The sequence below is a fragment of the Cavia porcellus genome, unplaced genomic scaffold, assembly GCF_034190915.1.
Source record: "Cavia porcellus strain 051 isolate PalLab524CR breed Dunkin Hartley unplaced genomic scaffold, mCavPor4.1 scaffold_10, whole genome shotgun sequence".
Classification (NCBI taxonomy): domain Eukaryota; kingdom Metazoa; phylum Chordata; class Mammalia; order Rodentia; family Caviidae; genus Cavia; species Cavia porcellus.
In genome coordinates this window covers 58,607,690-58,629,878 of record NW_026947493.1, presented here as the reverse complement: position 1 = coordinate 58,629,878, position 22,189 = coordinate 58,607,690, and the positions used below count along the sequence as shown (strand labels likewise).

General features: G+C 35.3%; 1 protein-coding gene across 6 annotated transcripts in view; it reads right to left on the bottom strand.

Moving 5' to 3' along the window:
- Ralyl (RALY RNA binding protein like) overlaps positions 1-21,589 on the bottom strand; it is a 725,971-nt gene extending 704,382 nt beyond the window's left edge. Inside the window, exons 1-2 of one of the 6 annotated variants that reach the window (XM_063257504.1) lie at positions 20,900-20,969; positions 20,021-20,113 (exon numbers count right to left, since the gene is read on the bottom strand). The gene's annotated coding sequence lies outside the window, so the exon portion shown is untranslated. Of the gene's footprint in view, positions 1-20,020; positions 20,114-20,899; positions 21,067-21,442 lie in introns of those variants that run through there. The other 5 variants (XM_063257508.1, XM_063257503.1, XM_063257506.1 and 2 more) reach the window with 5 other exon arrangements.
- Between the last annotated feature and the right edge of the window lie 600 nt (positions 21,590-22,189).

Genomic DNA, 22,189 nt, shown 5'->3' with positions numbered 1-22,189 from the left:
AAAGAAAGCTGCATCAAAATGTTAAATCTACTTGGTCATATTTCCCACCCCATAACAAGTTCCATCCTAGGCTCAGGTGATTCTGAGTCAGAGAGTTCAATTAAAGTACTTATTTTTTCAAACCCCCAAATAACTGTCAATTTAATGTAGGAAACACCGGGTTACAATAGAGAAGCCAACAGTTATTAAATACATTGGCCTATGAAAGTTCAGTTTACAGAAGCTGATTCTCATGGCAAACATTAAGAGTCACACATTGGACCTACTGTTTTCCAAATAACAAAAGGAAGCTTTTAACAGGTGGTGCCTAGATGTTCCCCCAAAGCCTCATGAAATAATAGGTGATGCTTTTCCTAGGTGTCTGGATTTAGAGTGTGTGATGCTGGGTGCAAGGATGCATGATTACTAAGTAGTCCACTGACTAGTGTGGCATAATTCTGGGCATGGATAAGGGGAAGGCCCACCCTGGCAGTGAGTGCTACCTATCCGAAGGGCATGTAAGCTGGATAGACTACAAGGGGCAGAAAGAGGACTGCTTATCACTTATTACTTGCTGCTTTTGCCGCCTTCTGCCTACCATGAACTGTTTCTCCTCTACTGCCTCTCTGTCTACTGCCTCTCTGTCATAACACCTTGACTCAGAGCTGGCCAATTATGAAGTGAAACTTCTGTAACTGTGAGCCCAAACAAACCTTTCCTCCTGTAACTTTGGGTGTTTAGTATTTTGTTTCAGCAATGAAAAAAGTAACTAAAACAAAGTCTTAATATGTCAACAGTTTTACAAGTGCTGTTGAAAGTTCCAAGTTGCAGGTGCTGTTGTGAAATCCACATGCATCTGCTGAATGTCAAGGAAAATGAACTCAAAGTCTCTCCTGAAGAATTTTATTTTGCATGTATAGTGCTTTTTGTTTCTATAAGAGAGAAAGGCATATTTGCAATATTGGTTAGTTAAGACTTTTTAATGTTTTAATGTTTTATTATTAATATATAACCTCTGCAATTCAAAACTAAAGCATAGGATTTGCCTACTTCCTAAAGGAATGGGAGTTTCCTATGGCCAATACAATCTCACAGCCTCCTTTCTTTTTATCTGTTTTACCCCAACTTGCAGACACAACAGAAATTTCACTTAGTTAAGGTTGCTACACATATGTATCTAAGTTAGACCGTCTTCTTGCACTATAGAGGAACAGTTTCAAGCTTTGCTTGAAAATCTTCTTTTGTTAACCCTCAGTTTTTAAATAATAATTGATAATACAATTTAATAATACTAAAGTATTTTCGTCAATCACCCCATCATCAGTAAGACAGACAAATGAAATTTAATATCACTTCTAAATGTGAGGAAACCGAAGATTATATAGGAAAAGCAGGAATTATGGGTAAACTTTCATTTTGTTTTCCATTAATAGTTGTATGAATTTATTTTCCAGCAAGAACAGGCCATGCTTCCTTTTCTCCACTTCCTTACCAGCAACTGCTATCTTTTCATCTGTTTTTTGTTTTTTGTTTTTTTGTTTTTTTGTTTTTTGTTTTTTTTTTGAGATAATTTCTCCTAGCCTCATAGTCCTGATTTGCCTTAAAATCAAGATTCTCCTGCTCCTGCTTCCCAGAGCACGAAGATATAGGCATTCACCATTACACCCTGTTTTTCTATTCCCCCCCCCCTTCCCGCCCAGGGACTGAACTTTCAGGACTTTCACATTAAACTACTTACCATGCTCTTTTTTACCTTTTACTCTGAGATATGGTCTCAGCCGCCAAATTGCATAAGCTAGGCAGGACTCCTGATTGGCCTGCCTTAGCCTCCCAGAGTACTGGGATTACAGGTGTGCACCACTGCTCTAGGTTTTCTATCTTTACAGTAACAGCCATCCTAACTAGGTAAAGCTGATTCTGCTTGGTGGTTAATTTGCATTTCTCAGATGATTAGTGAAGCTAAGCATTTCTTGATTTATCTTTTGGCGACTTCTCTGTCCTCTTTTGAGAAATGTCTTTTCAGAGATGGAAGTTTTGTTCATAGTAATCCTTCCCTCAGCTTCCACAGAACTACACAAACTTCATTTTCTCACAGGTTTGCCTTCCTTGACTTACTCAATCTCAGTATTTCTTGTGATTAAAATCCAAATCATAAACTCTTTACCTCTTGCAAGTCCACATCTATAGATAAATCCATTTTCATTTCAATTATCACATGTCACCTCCATTAAGATAATTCTAAAAATCTTTTCCTTCCAGAAAGTACATACCAATTATTCTATCTACTGACACCTTAAACTCCTCACTTAAAAAACTGAATTCATATTATCCTCTAATTGAATTTACTTTTACCATTAATTCCATCCTTAATCATATGCTCTCATTGAACTGTTTTTCCAGTGTCTCATGTACATAGCCTTGATGAAATAATTACATTTTCTAACAAGAAAAGTGCCCTCTTAAAATGAATAGCATCTGAGTGACTGAGTGGAAAACACTTTCCCTGCTATTCAGATGAGGCTGCTTGACTGAGGAAGAGTAGAGCAATCTCCAGATCATATGCACACTCATTCCTTGGCTGTCTGACCCATCCTGTGCAGAGCTACAACCTCTGGGAAAGACTCAATATGATCTCTTCCCTAGGACTTCCCACAGTGCTAGAAGAGTTGCTTGATGAGAAATGAACTAATTTTACAGAGCTCTATAAATTATAACCTTCTAGTACTGCCAAAATATGACTATATTTGGAGTCAGGGACTTTAAAAAGGTAATAGAAGTAAAACAAAATCATATAGGTGGGGTCCTAATCCAATAAACTGGTGTTTTTATACCATTCATTAAGAAAAGAAGATTGAGATATCAATAAGTACACTAAGTCAGAGGAAAGACCAAGTGAAGCTATGGTGAAAATGTGGTCATCTACATTCCTAGGAGGAGGCTTCAGAAACACCAAACTTGCCAACATCTTGATCTTAGATTTCTATCCTCCACTATCACAAAAACATTGTTTTCATTGTTTACCCCAAACGGTCTGTAGTATTTTGTTATGTCAATCCTAGCAAGCTAACCCAATCTCAGAATTTATTTGCTGACTTGACTAAAATGAGTAAACAGATATTTATTTTTACTTCTCAGACCAGTTACTTAAAGACAGCTTTGCAAAGATAGATGATATCAAGTTATTATTGCACTAGAAAACTTATTATAGCACTAAAAATGCAATGAAAATCAGCACATTATTAAAATTTAGCACATTAGAAAAATTGCTAATACATCTAACATTCAGCCCCAAAGACTAAATTTATTCTTTCAAGTAACTTACTCTTTCATGTCACTTATCCCTTCAAGTGACATGCTTCGGATGAAAGTCAAAGAATACTGGAAAGACAGAACTTCCAAGTAAAATAACCACACTGATTTTTCCTTGCAATATTTTTCATAAGTGGTGGAATGCATTACAGAATATTTTCAGATTCTTAATTTAAACTTGAATAGGTCTCAACTGAACTAAAAAGACAAGGTGTTCATGCTGTTGATTTCCAACCATATGGCTTTCACCTTTCAGTTCATTTTACACTAAAATGCTAAAGACAACAGTTATAAGAGGAGTTGGTCCTGAAAACTCTTACATTGACACTTTAACTGATTTGAACCAAGGTATCAAGTGTTCAGTAATTGTATTTTGAAAATCCTCTAGCTAGAGGATCTAAACGTATTTAGAAGTATCAACATATATTTGGTTAGGCATAAAAAATAACTGTAAAATGAAAGGGGCATTTTTGTAAATCATCACATCCTAGAAAAAAGATAAGAGTAACCTAATGGGTCAGAGTTAGAGGCCTTTAGAGTCAGACTGACCTTAAAATTTAGCTCTACCAGTTACTAGCCCTTTCATAATAAGCAAGTAACTTAAGCCCTCTGAACCTCCAGCTCATCATCTAAAAACCAGAAACAAAAATAATGAAGTTCCAAGAACTACTGTGAAAAATAAGATAAACAGACTTTGTCTAGCCCACTGGATAATTATATCATGATGTATTATTTTTGAACTCAGTATTACAGTGGAGTGGTATGTATTATTTTGATCTTTAGTATCTGATTACTAAGTCATGATTCAAAGTGAATTATTTTTAGAAAGAATTACATAAATACCCACATAAGCATCATAAAGAAATTGGAAGCAGAAGCTGAACATATGGCATGCACCAAAAAGATACATTTAGGAATTCACCAAAAATTATAAAGAAGCACAATGTTACAGTGATATTTTGGGGAACATAGTAAAGTGAGATGCTTTTCTAAAAGCAAACAAAAATAAACAAGTAAACAAACATAAAGCAAAAGAACTTAATTTAGGAAACTGGTGTAATACAGCTATATGCAAAAATATACTAGCAGAACCTGTAAGCAGTAATAGCATGTGACATTAAAATGCAAGTCTGAATGTGTTCACTAAAACACAGACTGAGTCAAAATGTGTGTGATCTTTGTAAAAAGAAAAAAAAATTAGTCTCCTTTTTATCTTAAAATGATCACAGAATATAATTTATAAACTTTAATTCATCAAAATATTCAAAATATTTTAATTGAAAGAGGAAACTAGATAGTTATTTTTGGCTTTTCCTTTTTTGTGCTCCTATTCATGATTATTGTAGAGTTAGGGGACCAGAAATCAAACTCAGGACCTCACACTTGCCAGGCATTATTCAACATTATTAGATTATAAGAATAACCCAATATGGTTCATCCATAATGGTTAATTTCAAGTTTTATTAAATTCACATAAAATGCCAGATTTTTTAAAAATTATGAGCATCTAGACATTGTATATGTATGTATATGCACACAAACACATATATTTCTATACAGACAATTCAACTGCAGCATGATTTTTAAATTTATAAGCACTACATCAAATACCCTCACAGAAATTTTCTGGAGACTGTGACTCCTTTGAGAATAATGCAAGATTTTATTCATTCTGATACTATTTAAGAAGGGATGGTTCTGAGGGGCTGAGGATTTAGTGCAATGGCATAAGCACCTACCTCGCAAGCACAAAGTCATGAGTTTGATCCCTGGTACAAAAAAACAAAAAACAAAAAACAAAACAAAACAAAACAAAAAAAAAAAGAACGAATAGTTCTGAATTTTTGGGTTAATGTATTGTAGTCATCCTGGCAAATCCACAGACTCACAAGGAGGGTCTACATGTGCAGTCTCCCTTCTTTAGAAAATATTCACAACACCAGGTACCTTCCTTATAAAGAAAACTAAATCACCTCAATGATAAATTAAGCTAGATTTCATAAGTGTATTTTTCATGTCCATCTGGCCTTTTTTGCAAATAACTTTATTTGCAAAATGGTTGGATATTATTTACAACTACTCAACATACTGTTATTTTCATTCCCTTCTTATGCAATTACATTTTATATTATAAGCTTTAATTGATCCTCACCCATAAATTACATTATTTGCTATCAAAAAAGCCAGTGTCCATATATTGGTTAAAATGTTAAAAACGTAAACATTAAAATTTAAAAAGAGGTTTAGAATTTTTTAAAACTAAATGTTCAACAAATCATACCAACATATTCTACCAAATGTAATATATAATACAATTCCTGGTGTTTAGATGCTCACTTCATCTTGAAAGATGTAAAAACTGTTTCTGAAAGTAATTTCAATAGATAGCACATACACACACTACATATATAGATACACATGTATATCATGTATACATATATATGTATATATGATTTCATATGTTTTATGTAATCATTATGTAAGTTCAACCCAGGTTTTCTGCCAACACTGGAAAAGAAGATGATTTCCTAGATGAATACTAGCTGCAGTTCTAAGATTGTACTTTCAATAAAACTATAACCAAAAGTGTATGCAATGCTACAAAACTGAAAAAAAGCACCAAAAATGGTACAGTACTATACACTCTTTAAAAATAACAATAAAAAAGAATCAGCAAAGCTAGTCAAAATAGGGTGTAGAAGAGTGCATTATTACAATGTAATGGTATATAATCATTAAAATCCCACTTTCTCATCAAGGCATCAAAACCAGAAAATCAATCACACTTATTTTTAGGGAAAAACAGTAATATTATTGAAAAAATGTAAAAAAAATGAGAACCATTCCATTAATTTGGTATGGCAACTAAATACTATACATAATATAATTTCCTAAAGCTGATTAAAACCAATTGATTCTCCCAAGTATAAATTCAACAAAACTTTACAGTCATGCTCAGAAAGCATGAATTCTTCTTAACTCATACACATCTTGAAAGAATTGTACATAAGCTTACCTGAAAACCCAAATCACTGTTGAACTGAAATTCTATGATCTTACATTCTCATCAAAAACAGTGATCTATTAGTTATATTAAAAAATATTAAATCACTTTAATCTCAATGACTACACAAAATTGTTTTAACATTCTACAGATTTGAGGTTTTTCATGCTACATATGATCTTTAGAATTAGTTTTGGCTTTATTTACTTCATAAGTCATATTATGGAACTGGAAATACACAGGGAAATTAATCCTCTGAATTAATAGAAAAAAGATGAGACTAACCCTCAATTTTGTTTTTTTGTGAGGAAATTTATCTTTGTCCACTCCCTACATCCTAAGATTCATACTCATGCATTATGTAGTATTTTATGACGCAGAAAGTTATTAAAGACTAAATTTTCCAGAAATATTAATTGGATAAATATATTAACAGTCATGAAATAATGTGAAGGAAATATATTTCATAATAAAAGCGGTATATTCATAGTTTGTGAAATGTTAAATACATAAAATCCAAAAACTAATGATCATTCAACTTTACAATTAAAATTTATCCTCTTCCCCTCACTAAGAATGCATTGTTAAACATTTTAATTTTGCATTCATAGACTATTTTCAAAAAAGGCCCCAAAATGCCAAAATATATCACTAGCAAAATGTTTTTTAAATAACAAAATGCTTTTATTCAAACCTTAATTTACTTAAATCAAAATAAATTTTACACTTTTAAGTGACAAATGCTGAAATAGTCTGCAAATAATTAAAATGGCAAAAAATTCATAAAATGATTTAAAATTTTTAAGCTATAGAATACTTTCACAATGTAAGTTTATACAAAATAACCTAAATCAAGAAAAAAGTAGTAACTTGTTTAAAATTACTTTTAACTTACAATTTATAAAATTTTCTTACAAAGTCAATGAGTAACTAACCTGAGGTTTGTCTTGAATAGAAATCTTTCAATATGGAGTTTACAGATCATTACTCCAATCTTATATCACGCATAGAAACCAGTACACTTATTTTCTTTGCTGCACTGTACTATGAGTATTCTTATCAATATAATTATGTATGTTTAAATAGTAGCAATTTTATTGTCTATAATAAATAATATCTCATGGTATTCTACTACTGTAAAAAGCTTGGTTAAATAATAGTAAAAGAAGTCAGTTTGAATTGAATCTTAAGAATATATAATCTTTTAAGCTGTTTGTCATAAATATCTAAAACTTATAAAAGTTTTCAAATTATGCCAAGCTAATGATTAGCATTATGTTTTAAAAATTCATAAACTCAGAGTACACTGTTACCTCCTGATGTAACTGGCAGACATAATTCAAGTTCATTACAGTTCATTATGTTTACTAAGGAAATAGAACCTAAACCTCAGCTCTGAACCTAAACCACCATATTCAAATATTAAGTGTGAGAATAAAATCAAAATGTATATAAAAATCATTTCTGAATGCTTAAATATACCAATGTCAAGATTACTCTCTCAAAATGAATTATTACCTAAGTAAAATTCATATAAACGGTTTGGAATAAAGTCCTTGCTGCTGAGAAATTGTATTTTCTTTGTATGTCTTTAGCGGTAATTGTGGCAAATTGTGCCAAGAGATACTTATCTTATTGTTTTCAGCTGCTACTAACATCCCATGAAATAGAGAATTTACAGATACTGAAAATATCTAGAAAACAGTTCAAGTGCAGTAAGCCACAAATGAGGAATCAATTCACTAATTAATTCCAAAACGTTTATCAAGCATTTCCTATGTGCCAGACATTATCCACATACCAGAATGCAGCATTAAGATAAACTGTGTTATTATGAAGCTATCTATAATACAGTAAGGGAATACAGGCATCCAACAAGCAAACTAAAACAATGTGAGATAAATTTTCAAGCATTGATAAAAATAGAAAATAAGCTTTGCAACTTAGTAAGTCTCATCTAGAAATGTGCAGAGAGCAGGCATCAAGGAGAAGTGGAGACATAGGCAACACTTTGGAGGATAACACCCAAAATGAGTTACATGTTGCTTATTTTATTAATGTTTAATGTTTTTACCTTTTTCACTGTTAACACCTCAAGTAAAATAGAATATGAAGTGGAAAGTTGAAATGCTATGGAATCACATTCTTCATATAAGAGCTGGGACCTAATAATGAATAAAATATTTTAATATACTAGAAATCATATATGTAGGTGAATCAAATGAAATGGGTCTGATTATAAGGATATGTCTTAGTCATTTATCTATGTGCAACTAAAATGGAAGATTTTTTTCTCTAAGCATGTATTCTATGTGTTACTGAAGTCCACAAATGTATAAAATAAAATAGCCTGCACAATAACTACTGAGCCTCTGATCTATATGTGAATTCACATATGAAATACATCATTCTGGTTTTTTAAAAGAGAACAACTTTGCAGGACTCTGGACAGTTCTCACTGAAGTTAAATTAGACCAATAGCTGTAATATAAAAGCTTATTCTTCATCTGAGAAAAGGGTAAAATGGAAATAAATCTTTGTAAATAAGGAAGGGAAGGGGGTTAATGAGAGGGGAGAGAAGATTTAAAAAAAAAAGAGGAACCAAGAATTGTAACAGGCATGAATTCCCAAGAATGAGTGTGATCTAAACTGTACCAACTGACTTAATATTAAAAAAGCTTACTCTATGAAGATGTTCTCCATTTGTTATTATTTAAATTTTAAAACTTATTTATTCATTTAGTCCCTTATTTCTTTACCTATTAGGTCCCACTAACACCAAATGCTCTGGAAAAGCAAACTTAGTAAAAGTGACTATCTTCCTTTCCTATAACAATAACTATCAAGATGAATTCAATATGTCTCAGTCAACTGACCATATTTTGGAATTTCTATTTAGCCAAAAATGAACTTGAATAGATTTCAATTTATATTCTTAATAAAAAGTGAAGGCTAAAATTGAAACAATCAGACAGTATTTTAAAAATCTACCTTGGCTAAGCTCTGATAAGAAATAAGTTGTCACAAAGAGTTTTAATATATATGCTGCCAAAGCAAGCACTGTCACAAAGAGTTTTAAAACATGACACAGTCCTGAGACTTCTGAACTCTCAGATCTGCAACAGAATTTCTGGCAGCCAATAGCACATGAGCAATCTAAAGATAACTAGTTCTGTGCTGAAAGCATAAAATACAAGATATGTTTCAAAGACCTTCAAATGCAGAATATTTTAAAGTAGCTTTATACTGTTACATGATGAAACACTTTTTGCTACAGTGAGTTACATAAAAATGTTATAAAAATTAGTTTCATCTATTTTTCTTTTTATTTAATGTGCCTTCTGGAAAATTTAAAATGACATTCTGTAACTGCCTTTATCATGTACATTATATTTCCATTTTTAAAAAGTATCCTGCATATAGGGAGTTATAGTGGAAGCATTAATTTGAGTATATCCATTTTATTTAAATGTCACCAACCAATCAATGGATATACAAATTAAAGTATGACTTTTTCTCTTTTTTATGGGTAAAATATTTTTAATTAGCACGTATTTGTCATACATATTGATCACATTCATCATAGGGAATTTGTACCTTTACACAATATATCTTAATTCTTTTCTTTTTTTAAATCATTCCCTCCCTCCAATCTTTCTTTCTTTCCTCATTTACATAATCTTTGTTTCCATCTGTTTTTCCTTCCATTTTTTTTCTATTCTCAAGGCACAGTAGTTGAAATTCAAGTTGTGAAGCCAACAAGTCCTGGGTTCATCTCTTTACTCAGCAAATTAATACCACAGAGACATTGCACAAGACACTTAACTGATCCTCATTTTATCCTAGATAATTATTATCTACAATACTAATATATTCTAACAGGGTGTTACAAAATGAGGTAAAATATGATGAAGCACCAGTTATCAGTATGGTCTGAAGTTGAATCATAAATGGAAGGAGACAGTAGCAGCAGCAATAAAAATAGCAGTATTCATATATACCTGCTCTATGGACTTCTAGTTTTTAAAAAGTTTGAGCTGGAGTACAACATGTATTAGCAAGTTACACTTTTCTTTTCAATTTGACTGATTATATTTAGAAAGTACTAATTATATTACTTTATATTATTTTTTATTATGATCAATTAATAGTTCCAATGCCTTATCCACTACAGAATTGTTTACTACACTATCTAAATTCTATTCTAAGTTAAATACATACATTACATACCTATAACTTTCTTTATATTTCAAACAAAATACTAAAATAGTTAAAATCACAAATTGACAAAAAAGATATTTTGAACTTAGTTGATTATAAACCTCCATAAATACCATTAATACTTCTAGCACATTTATAGTTTTCTTTTCCAGTTATCCCTCTCATATGCAACTTTTAATATTGAGTCCCACATCACAGTGTCAACATCACAAACCTGCAGCACTTTCCTTAGCCACAAGCCATATCATAGTCTCAACTGTGTTCCTCACCTACGTGCAGCTTTCAAAATCTGAGCAAAACCACCTATCCTTGCAGCGTTCTCATTCTGTGAAAAATAATGAACCTGCTTTTAGTTTTTATCGTGACCATCAAGCTCTCAAATCTTACTAGCAAGAACTCTCAAGAGTTGCCCTTTCCCAGTCCAGACTCATTTGTAACTTTACAAATAGTAACTACCTGAAGACAGCCCACCTGTCTGTATGCTATGCATTCTACCCTGGTCTCCTAACCAAGTCAACCCCTGATGTTTCTTTTTGTTGTTGTTGTTTGTTTGGGTTTTTTTTTTTTTTTATCTTTTTCATTTTTATTGGTACCAGGGATCGAACTCACGACTGCCTGCTTGCAAGGCAGGCGCTTATGCTGCTAAGCTAAACCCCCCCCCACACACCATGTTTCTTGACTCACTCAGAAAGAGGCTAAGTGTTGTTAGAGAATATGATGCAATTATAGTGACTAAAATGATGACAAATATTAACTTTGTCAAATTCCTTATATTTCTAGAATCTTTTAGAGACCTCATATCCTGCTATGTCCTATAAGGTCCTATATCTACACCAGTTAATTTCAACCTAGGACCTCACAGACTTACCTGAAAAGACTGAAGTTATATAAGACTTACATAGTCCTTGTAAGTCTTATTTACTATTATTCTTTACTGAAAAACTGCAAACATACAAAATATTTGAAATAAAAATGCAACAAAACTAGTACAAGCACTTTCTGAATTTAAACGTGGCTAACAAAGGATAATTTACCGTACATTCATTAATTAATTTGTATTTCTTCCCCAACCCTACCCCTCTCCTTTCCTCCTCTTCCTTTCTCTTTCCCTCACCTCTCTCCCTCTTCCTCCTCCTACTCCACTTTCCTCTTCTTCCACTCTCTCTCTGATTGTAACATCATGGCACTTATCACTAAAATAATTAAATATGCATCTCCCACTATCATTTTGTAGTAAATATACAATTTTTCCCAATTCTATTAAAATCTGACCTTTGTGTCCCTCCTTTAATATGAAATAAATCTTTAAGCATTGTATTTCTTTTCCTTTAGTTTCTTCTTATCTAAAATGCCCCCCAAAAGTGACTTTCCAAGAAAGCCACATGTCCGTTTATCTACAATCCTCAATATTTCACTCTGTGGCTTTATTACACTATTTCCTATGTTTTAAACTTAACTTGTTCTTTCCCTGTGTTTTCTATAAACTGAAAGTTAAGTCTCAAAAGATTTTATCTGATTCAGATTTATATTCTAGTAAAAATATATCATAAGCGGCCTGTGTACTCCACTACTCCACATAGCATCACACCAGGAGACCCTTGGTGCCAGGCAGTTTGTCACTGATGGTGGTTTTGCCCACTTAGTTATTTAACATGACTACCAGATGCAGTAAGAAGTAATACTTGAACACCATAAGAATGTATTGTTCTCCAAAATCCATTTAATTATTTCATAACTCACTGTTTCAATAATTTCATTAAGATCTGCAAGCAATAATTTGCTAATACTAGCATTTCTTCCATTTAACTCATATTTTATGAATAATTATCCCCCATGTAATAGCTTCTCTTAAACACTAAAATCTAATGCTTTCATATTATTATGTTAAATTTGATGCACCTTTTCAAACTGTTTGATTAGTATATATGGGAGTTGGTCCCGGTGATTATACATCTCAGTTCTTATACCCTCTTCCCTTCCCTTCCACCCCTCCGTATTTTCCTTCTTTTCCCTCTCCTTTCACTGTTCTCTCTCCATCCCTTAGTCCTCATCACATCTGAGAAAGATCTATTTTTATTATTACTTTAGTTTTATCTTTATCTGTGTTTGAAGCTTCTCATATAAGAGAAACCATACAATATCTGTGTATTTGATTTACTTCATTTAATATATGGTCTTCAAGTGCATCCACTTTCCTACAAATGACAAGTTTATCCGTATTTATGACAGAATGGTACTGCACTGTGTGTAAATAAAAACTTTCTTCATCCATGCATCTATGTTGATGAATATATAGGTTCTTTCCAAGATTTAGATATTATGAATTACATGGCTATAAACATGGATATGCATGTATGAAATATGATCTCTTTAATTCTTCTGGGAAGATACCTAGATGGAGAATAGTGGGGTCAAATGGAGTATCTAGTTTTACTTTTTTTGTGGGAACCCCAAACTGATTTCCATAGTGGTCACACTAATCTACAGTCCACCAATAACGTAGATGTATTATTTTTTCTTTGCATCTAGATACCTTCTATTTAGATTATCACCACAAACCTATGGATTTACTTTATTCAGTGATTTACAATCCATCTCCATCATCCTTGATGTTCGAATTGATTGAAATTTGGCAACTAGAAGTCACTTCAAGCTAGCTCCTGTTTACACTGACATAACCTGATTTTATCTTTGCACATTTCTTTACTTTCTGGAACAAAGATAAGATCCCAGCTTAATTTTTCTGCTCAGTCAATTGTCTAAAAAGCTCCAGCCACTTTGGTTGGGGAATGATACACAGAAGTCAGGATTTGTGCACTAGAAACACTTATGCTATAGGACAGACACTGCAATAAAGTCTTTTCAGTGGACACAACTAATAAATAAATTTGGTTTTGAAAATTTTAGTGTATTTAAATATCTGATAAACTTGCTCTTTATTTTTCTTTTAATATCCTTACTTAGGTTTGCTTTATTTTTTTCTATGTGTAATTTAAAACTCTATTTAATGCAGAAATATTTTAGTGACTTCCAGTTAAGAATATGTTTCACACACACACACACACACACACACACACACACACACACACGACACATGAAGTTTGGCAACAATAGACTTCAATAAACTTATTTAAGATGTTGTCACATCTTATCTGGAATCATGGATCACTTGTTCATTTGCCCAAGGCTGGTACATCCCATTCACTTAGTTTTTTCTTACAACTAATTGATTTTAACCACAAGTTGTTTTCAAGGGCTCTTTATTCAGGATTCATGTTCCTCTGAGCCTAGGAATTACTTCTAATGAACAGTATTTCTTTTCTTTATATGCATGCACACATGCGCGCTCACGCACATGCACACACACACACAAGCATACTATTCTGAGTTTCTATGGCTACTTGACTCTCTATTTTTCTGCCTTTTACTAGTCCTTTTTATATTCATACAGGAAAGAACAAGCATATCCTAAATTTAAGCCATCAAATATGCCTTTTTACATGGTTGATTTTATGTCTCCTTCTAGCCTTGAATGTGTTTCCCAGATTTAGTCCAAAATTTCAATAAAACATTGGTCACATCATCCAGAACCTAATTTTGGAACTTCAAATCATTGTTATATACAAAACTGAACCATTCTCATACCCAAATTATATCAGACTTTCCTTTAGATATTATCTCTAGCTTTGATTTGTACTACTAGTTTTCAGTATATCCCAATTTCATAAAAAAAAAAAAATGATAACTTTTATTTCTTCTTCCACTTTGGTCTCCAAACCCACTTCTTTCACAAAATTGTAGATGCACCATCAAAAGTCTCTGGAACCATTTTTTTTTTCTCACTCATTCAAACCGCTACAGTGGACTGTGGTTAATGTTTCACATTCTTGAAATACTCACTTTTTTTAGGTCCCCAAGAAACTAATGAAGAAAGACTCATCACACATCTGAAAACGCAACTAAACACAGCATCCTAAAATAACATCTTGCAGTTATACATGTTTTATATTAACATGAAATGAGCTTGAAAGTGGCACGTCTAAGTATGTGTAACGGTAAAGTGCTGAGATAGAGATGATGCTACAGTGTGATGTTGGTAGACATAAGAGACACTTGTATTTATAGGTTTGCTAGGATGAAAGGACTGGATGTTTGGTTTTTTTGTGCAAAAGACTAATTTTCCACATTATACTGCAAAAACTTCAAGAGTACATATTACATTCTGTACTGACTGCCTTTCCCTGGGCTCTTATAAAGCCACTGCAGACAGAGAACCACCTATTCTGTCACCACCAGAACAACAGTGATAACTTACAAATTTCTATGACTTGGCTTGTCCTCAAAAACTTCAACAGTCCCAGAGTGTGATTCTATGGTCACCTCAAGGTTCCTTCATAACCAGAAAGAGTTAATATAATCAATACCACTTTTTGTCATTTTTGCCAAAAGTACTTATTGGTGAAAGGTGCTCACTAATGAGAACTTGCAAAACTATTGTCATCATGAATAATGTCTCAAGGATCAATATATAGCAGTTGTCTTACATGAAAAAAAAAAAAACAAACCAGCCATCCCCTCCTACAGGATGGTTCAGGAAGTATCACTCCAGACTTCCAGCCCTTCATTTCTCCCTTTGCCACCTGTGGAATCTCTGAGTAATTAACACATCTTTCCAATATGTAAAATCATCATGTCCCCTATAATTCTCTCCATTTAAAATTTTACATTGCTAGCACATAACTCTTGCATTCTTCTGAGTTGTGTGTGTGTGTGTGTGTGTGTGTACACATAGTTTGCTTGTTTGTTTTTGGTACTGGAGATCAAATTCATGACCCTATACTTATCAGGCAAGCACTTATGCCACCAAGCTGAATCCCTGGCTAACTCTTGCATTCTTGACCCAACCTGCGAAGTCTCAGGGAGAGTTCAGAGGACATTTATCCTAAACAATAAATAAAGTTCTCCTACTGCCATCCCTGTGGCTAGGAATAGATAGGAAAACATAAATCTACTTCAGTATTTTCCAAGATTCATTCTCAAAAAGTAGCAAGTTACTGCAAAACAAATAACTTTTTTTAAAGCGTGGAGGAATAATAAAACCATGACTTTTCACAATATAACTTTAATATTTAACATAAACTTAACAATATATAGACAAAAATCCCCAATATGTTGCTGTAACTCTAAAAGCTGTTAAATAAGAAAACTTGGAGGTCTGGGGATTTAGCTCAGTGGCATAAGCACCTGCCTTGCAAGCAGGCAGATGTGAGTTTGATCCCTGGTACCGATAAAAATGAAAAAGACAAAAAAAAAAAAAAAAAAAAAAAAAAAAAAAAAAAAAGAAGAAGAAGAGAACTTGCTAAACACTGATAACAACTAGGATAGAACTATGTATTCAGAAAGTTAAAATTTAACAATATATCGAAGAGTGATGACAAATATAACATTACACTGTGAAACTGACGTTATAGTCAGAAATTACCTTTTCCTTATTTAGCAGTCAGTGTTCTCAAAATCACGGCCCAATGAAGCTAATGATTCTCATTGTAACTACTATAAAAATTTATGTGTCACTGTCAGTTACTAAAGAGACTTATTAAATGAAACATACTAAATTATAAATAAAGAGATTTGTGCAAGACACCGAATGAAACATACAATGATAACAATAAGAAAATGATTTTTAAAATGTAGATCAGTGAGATTTTTTAAAAAGTAATTTTTATTTATTTTCCAGAGTTGTATGAAAATTTCAGAAAAAAAAAAATTCATCATTACCTCAGTTTTTCACAGTACAGTATAGTTCCCTAAATAAGAGGATGGCAAAAGAAATGAAGAAATAACTTTTAAAAGCCAAAGCTAATCTGTATTTCTTAAGTTTCAAAAAGTCAGTAAAGAAAATAAATTGTAACTAAAATATTTCACTCCAATTCTTCTTTTTATACCTATAATTCCAAATACCTGCTTCTCTTCAACTTCCAGAATGGAACTTTTTGAAGATTTGTAATGTAGAGTATGATTTGATACGATGTATTATGTAATTAGTCACATAATATCAGTAAGCACTAAACAAAGCTTGACTGCACATTTAAGGTGGAAGGCTTACAAATGTAACAATCACACACTTCCACTGGTGATTCCATATACTTTTTAATGGCTTATTGAAAATGTATCTATTTTATTTATGAAATAGCTCTCCAAATAGCACATTTGCTTTTTTAACTAAGCATTGATTTTTAAATGTCTAATTATTTTCTATTTCATTATTTTTCTATTCTTCCTTTTTATATTAATTGCTTTAAAATATAACTCATACTGTATTTTAACATACTTGAAACTACTAGAATTTTGCAGAAGTTACAGGAAATAAACTAGCTCTCACTTTAAAACAACACATCCTGCTAACTATAAATATGCAAGAGTATCAAGAACGTGTGGAACTTCCCTCCTCCTATGTAATACCACCATAATGTGGCTACCTGATAAATACTAATGGAAAAAATGTATGCAATTTGATTGCTTATACTTAAGGATAAATTTCAAAAAAATGTATATTTAAATGTAAAACTGTATTTATTTAAATACTCTCAAGCAAACCACCACTCAAATCAATTCCAACCACAATTTCTTTCTCTAAATGTTTAAGACTGGAAAGAAACTTGAAAGTAATTAAGGAATACAGGATTCTTAATAACATCCACAATTCCTTCCCACAGAAAAACAGCACATTATAGAATGTTTTTCTATAGTGCTAGAACTGAACTCAGCCCTGCTATAGGCTGGGCAAGCACTCTACCACTGAGATAAGTGCCCAGTCCACATTACAGGAACCGTTAATAGACAGTTCTAAATTTGTGGTGAATTTTTTATTATTTATTTTAAAATGTACAGTAACTTAATTTATATGTTTTCTTTCATTCATCTCTTGCTTTCACTTAGGAAGCTCTTTCTCCTGGAAAATGTTTTCTTCAGTTAACAGTAGGAAAAAAATTTAGGATTAAATTTAACAGAACCCGCAAAGGTTTCTTGGTCAATGAAAAATGGATAGATTTTTTCCAAGAAAAACCAGTAGGGGGTGCTAACTCAACAATTCAACAATCTTAAACCAAAAATCTCACACAGAGCAAGGAGTCAGTTCAAAATTGTAGTATTCCCAGTTTGATTCACACAGGAGGAAACAATGGACATTTGAACATCACAAATAGAAAACTACTACCAATAGTTAATAGAACAAAATGACTATTAAATAAATGAAAATATAAAATGACAAGGTTCTAGAAGATCTTTACTTATAGATTAAAAGTGCAACTGTCCCTGCTCTCACATTAAAATGTTATGAGTATTTTTTTTTGTTTATGGTTTCAACTTCATTTAGAAATATCACAGAGTACTTCATTTGCCCACTTTTAAAACACAAACTGAACTTAGGTTAACAATTGTTATCTTAGTGAAAATTCAAGTTTGAACACTCAAGTTATTTCTTGCTTGTTTGCCTTCTCTCTTTTAAAGGAACTAAATGTCTTACAATGCATATAACCAATGGAAAAAATATTCTACCCATACTATATTGCAATTTAAATAAGCATTTCTACTTATGTGCTATGATTTAAAAGGTTTTTTTTTAAGCACAGAGTGTCACAAGTGTATTTTAAATGTTTTATGTTAGCTTTCTGAGCCATACGAAAGGCTACCTTTGAGCAATGAGCTCATTACACAAAAATAAGAAAAGTCACATCTAAGGCTTAGTGGCATAGCATTGTCTGCAAATCCTACAACTATGTACTTCAAGGTATCAAGTCTGGTGTCCACACAATAGCATAGTTCCTCTTTCTGATATAAATGCCAAGAGGACTTCCCTTACAGGGAAAAAAGCTGACCTGAGTAAAAATAACTCACATATAATGCAACTTCCACCGGCTTTTGAGATACGTGGCAGCATTATGAATGAAAACACATATAAAAGCCTTATAGATGTTACACTACATTCTAATCTTCAGATAAATGACCCTTTGTACTCCTTATTCTTTTACCACAAAGGGAAAAAAAAGATGTAAAACTTTCATTCTACAAACTGAAGGTGAACATTCAATGAGAGGTTTGGTGCAGACTAAAAAATCACCATTGTGAATGTTGTTGACCCCTTTGTCATGGGTGCTTCTGTGGGCTGGAGTTAGTTTTTCTTTCTATAGATATCCTAGAAGAAAACTGAATCTGTGAGGGGAAATTTTATTTCATTTGCTTTCTGTTTATCCTTATCAGAATCCAAAATATACATGCATGATAAATTTATGGCTAAACTTTTCATTTACGGGAGGAAAAGGAAGATAATAAAGCTTTCAAAGCCATTTGAATAAGTTGCTAGATTTTAAAATTTAAAGTATAACTTTACTAAATTTATTTGTGCAATAAATTTTCGAGCTCATTCTGTCACTGAATTAATTGAATATAGAAAAGGCTTTTCATAGCGAACTGATATATCTTTGAAAAGTAATGCGAGATTGTATACTAAAGACATGTAACAGGACAATCACAAAATACCATAGAATACATACAACACTGAATAATTCAATGATACCAATATAACAAAACCAGTAGCTAACCCCTGGCCCCCACTCACCCTGTTCCCAGCTTGCGATTGGGGGGGATTTTAGAATCAGTATCAGGGGGTTATAAAAAGAGAAACACTGTCTCTTTAACACTTAAAAGGCTGTTTTGCACCTGTGAGGTGTAGTCTCATTAATGCAAAGTACGAGTTTTATCCTCAACCTGAAAATCAAATGGCCATCACTTAAATATTTCCCTGTTCCCTGAAAGATGTCACCAAGAACCTAAAATCAATGCAATACAACAGAGAAAAAAGATCCAAAGGCAAAACCACTGAAAAGGCAAAGCCTTTCTGAACAAGCAAGACAGGCTGGGAAAGACCTACAGCGTTGTTTACTCATTGCGAATTGGAGGAGTGGGAGTTGAACGTGCGGGGACTGTTGCCACACTCAAGACTCTGCAAAGGAGGCCAGGAGCCAGTCCCCTCCGGAAGATGCTGTCCCCGACGCTTCTCAGACTCATCTCCCGAGTATGTGAGGGGCCACCCTGGTCGGCCCGATGGCCAGCGCCACACACTTGGGCCTTGACCCTCCTGCTCTGCAAGTGGCCCTCGGAGAACTTACTGGGCCCGCGGCCACCGCGCTCGGGCCACCACCGCCCGCGGAGCACAAGCTGTCTGCCCGCCACAGAGACAACCTGGGCGCAGCCAGGGAGGATTGTATTTTGCGCACCCAAAAAAATTAAAAAAAAAAAAAAGCAAGAAAGAAAAAAAAAAAAATTATCCAAAAGCAGGGAAAAGAACTGGATTTTCCCTGGTTCCCGGTGCGGCATTCCCCATCGCGGTCGGACATTGCCCGAGTAACGCGCGCGCGCACACACACACACACACACACACACACACTCTTTGCCAGGACCAGTGTTGCCATCGCACACCCGGGAAACGCCTCCAAGGGGACCAAGTACCTGCTCTCTGCAAGCTGCTCAGCTGTTCACTTCATCCTCCGTTGACAAGGAAACCAAACCGCACTTCATTTTTTTTTCCAGAAAAACCTTCCACTGCCATCATTTGAAAATTGATTTACGGGGAGGGGAGGAGAAGGAAGAAGGGATGATACAGATATAGATATCAGGATATCTATCATAAAATTATCTTTTTTTTTTCTTTTTTGAAAAAGTCAAATATGCAAAAGTCATAGTTAATTTAAAGGAGAGAGAAAAAAAAAGTATTTTGCTTAAAAATGATCCCAGTCACCAGCTGTAAGAAAAGTTTTATGTTATCAGTGAGAATCAAAAACAGGAGAAAAAAACGAATTTTTTCGCACCGGCTTCCAAAAAGGACATTAAAAAATATAAAATGAATTATCCTTGCTCAGTGGTTTGCACCAGTATTGCAAGACCACAAACTTGTAAATACTGCTGTAAAATCTCACCTATACAAAAATGTTATCAGAAAAATATGCCAAAAAAGAGTTAGAAACATGCTTTTTCATTTTGTTTACAAAGGAAAAAATAGGCACCATACTTCACATCGCTTTTTTTTTTTTTTTTTTTCCATAAAACCAGTTGCATATTCTGCTGGACTTGGGAGTCGCTCCCAGCGGGCACGGTCGCCACGGACTCCCAGACACAGCGCCTTGTCTACACAACGACCGCAAGCTAGAAAAACTTGGATTCAGGAAAAGGCTCAAAACCATGCTCCTTCAGCTTTCCCAAATATAAACAATAATCAAAGAAGTGGAAAAAAAAAGAAGAAGAAAGAAAAAAACAAAAAAAAAATTAAAAACAAAAAAAAAAAGGACTAAAAAAAGAATAGGACAAGAATGCCACTGAGAAGGTACTCACCGAGCGGGAGTAAAATGTTGGAATAAAAATGAGATTTAGTATAAAATACAGTATGGCGGTGGAAGAAGGAATGAAGCGCGTTTTTTTCTCTGTCTCTGCCTCAGGCACTGACACGTGACTCGGAGCCAGGCTGCTCGCGGGCGGCGGGGAAGGACCGAGGCTGCGAGGGGACCCCGCGGAGCCCGCCTCGGGCTGGCGGCCACGGCGACGGAGACGGCGACGGTGAGCGGCAGCTCTCGGCGAAGCTACGTCCGCTGTGGGCCGAGACGAGCAGGTGCCGCTCACGCCGAGGCTGAGACGCGCCCACGCACACGCAAGGCGGGCGGGCGGGCGGGCGCCGCGAGAGGGGGAGCCGCGCGGGCTGGGCCCGAGGCGCGCCGCTGCCGCCGCCCCTGCCGCTCTGCCGCCGCCGCGCTCGCCTCTGCTCCCGCCTCCGCCGCCGCCGCCGCTGCTCCGGGCCGGAGCGTGTGTTCGCGTCCCGGGTGGGGGCGCCGACGGGCCGCCGACCACGCGCCCCGAGGGGGCGCGCAACTTGCCGCTCACCTCAAAGTTGCTGCCTGCCGCCTCGGCGTTCGCGTTTGCCCTCTCGGGGTGGTTACCTACGGAGAGCGCCCGTCCCCTGCTCCCCGAAGTTTCCCCATTCAAGCCTGGGTTCGCGCCTTCATTTTTTCCCCCTCGCCTCAGGTTTCCCGCCCCTCCCGGCCGCCGCTGCCTCACGGCTCCCTCCCCCCGCGCCCTGCGTTTTCCCCTCGCGGTTCTTGGCGCGAGCCGGGGGCGTTGTCGGGGCGAAGCCGCCGCGGTCTGTGGGGCGCTCGGAGCGGAGCGGGCAGCCCCTCTCGCGCCGGCTTCGGGCAGGGGCCTCTGCACTCGGGAGAACAAAGCACCATGGCTTATTTAGAAAGATGCCGTCCCGGCTTTCTTTTTATTTTATTCGGTGCCGGCTGCAGGGTGGCGGGTGGGGCCGCGGGTGTCGTGAGTTTGTGCCGTTCGCGGACTGGGCATTGTTTGCTCCGCGTGTGCGCGCGCCAGCTGCTGCCCAGCTCGTCGGGAAGGCTCTGCGGGTCCAAGCTCGGTGGCTGAGACTCCTCTTGACTCTTGCTCAAGTTGTTAGCTCAGACTGGAAGTCAAAGGAGAGGTGCGGGGAAAACAAGTGAGTCCATTGTGAGTGCTCGCCGCCGGGAAGGAGCCGGCGCTCCGCGGTCGAGAGGGGGAGACGTGCACCGCAGAGAGGCGGCGGCTCGGCCCGGGAAGCCCAGGTGGTGGAGCCCTGGATTCTGAAGGTGAGGGTGA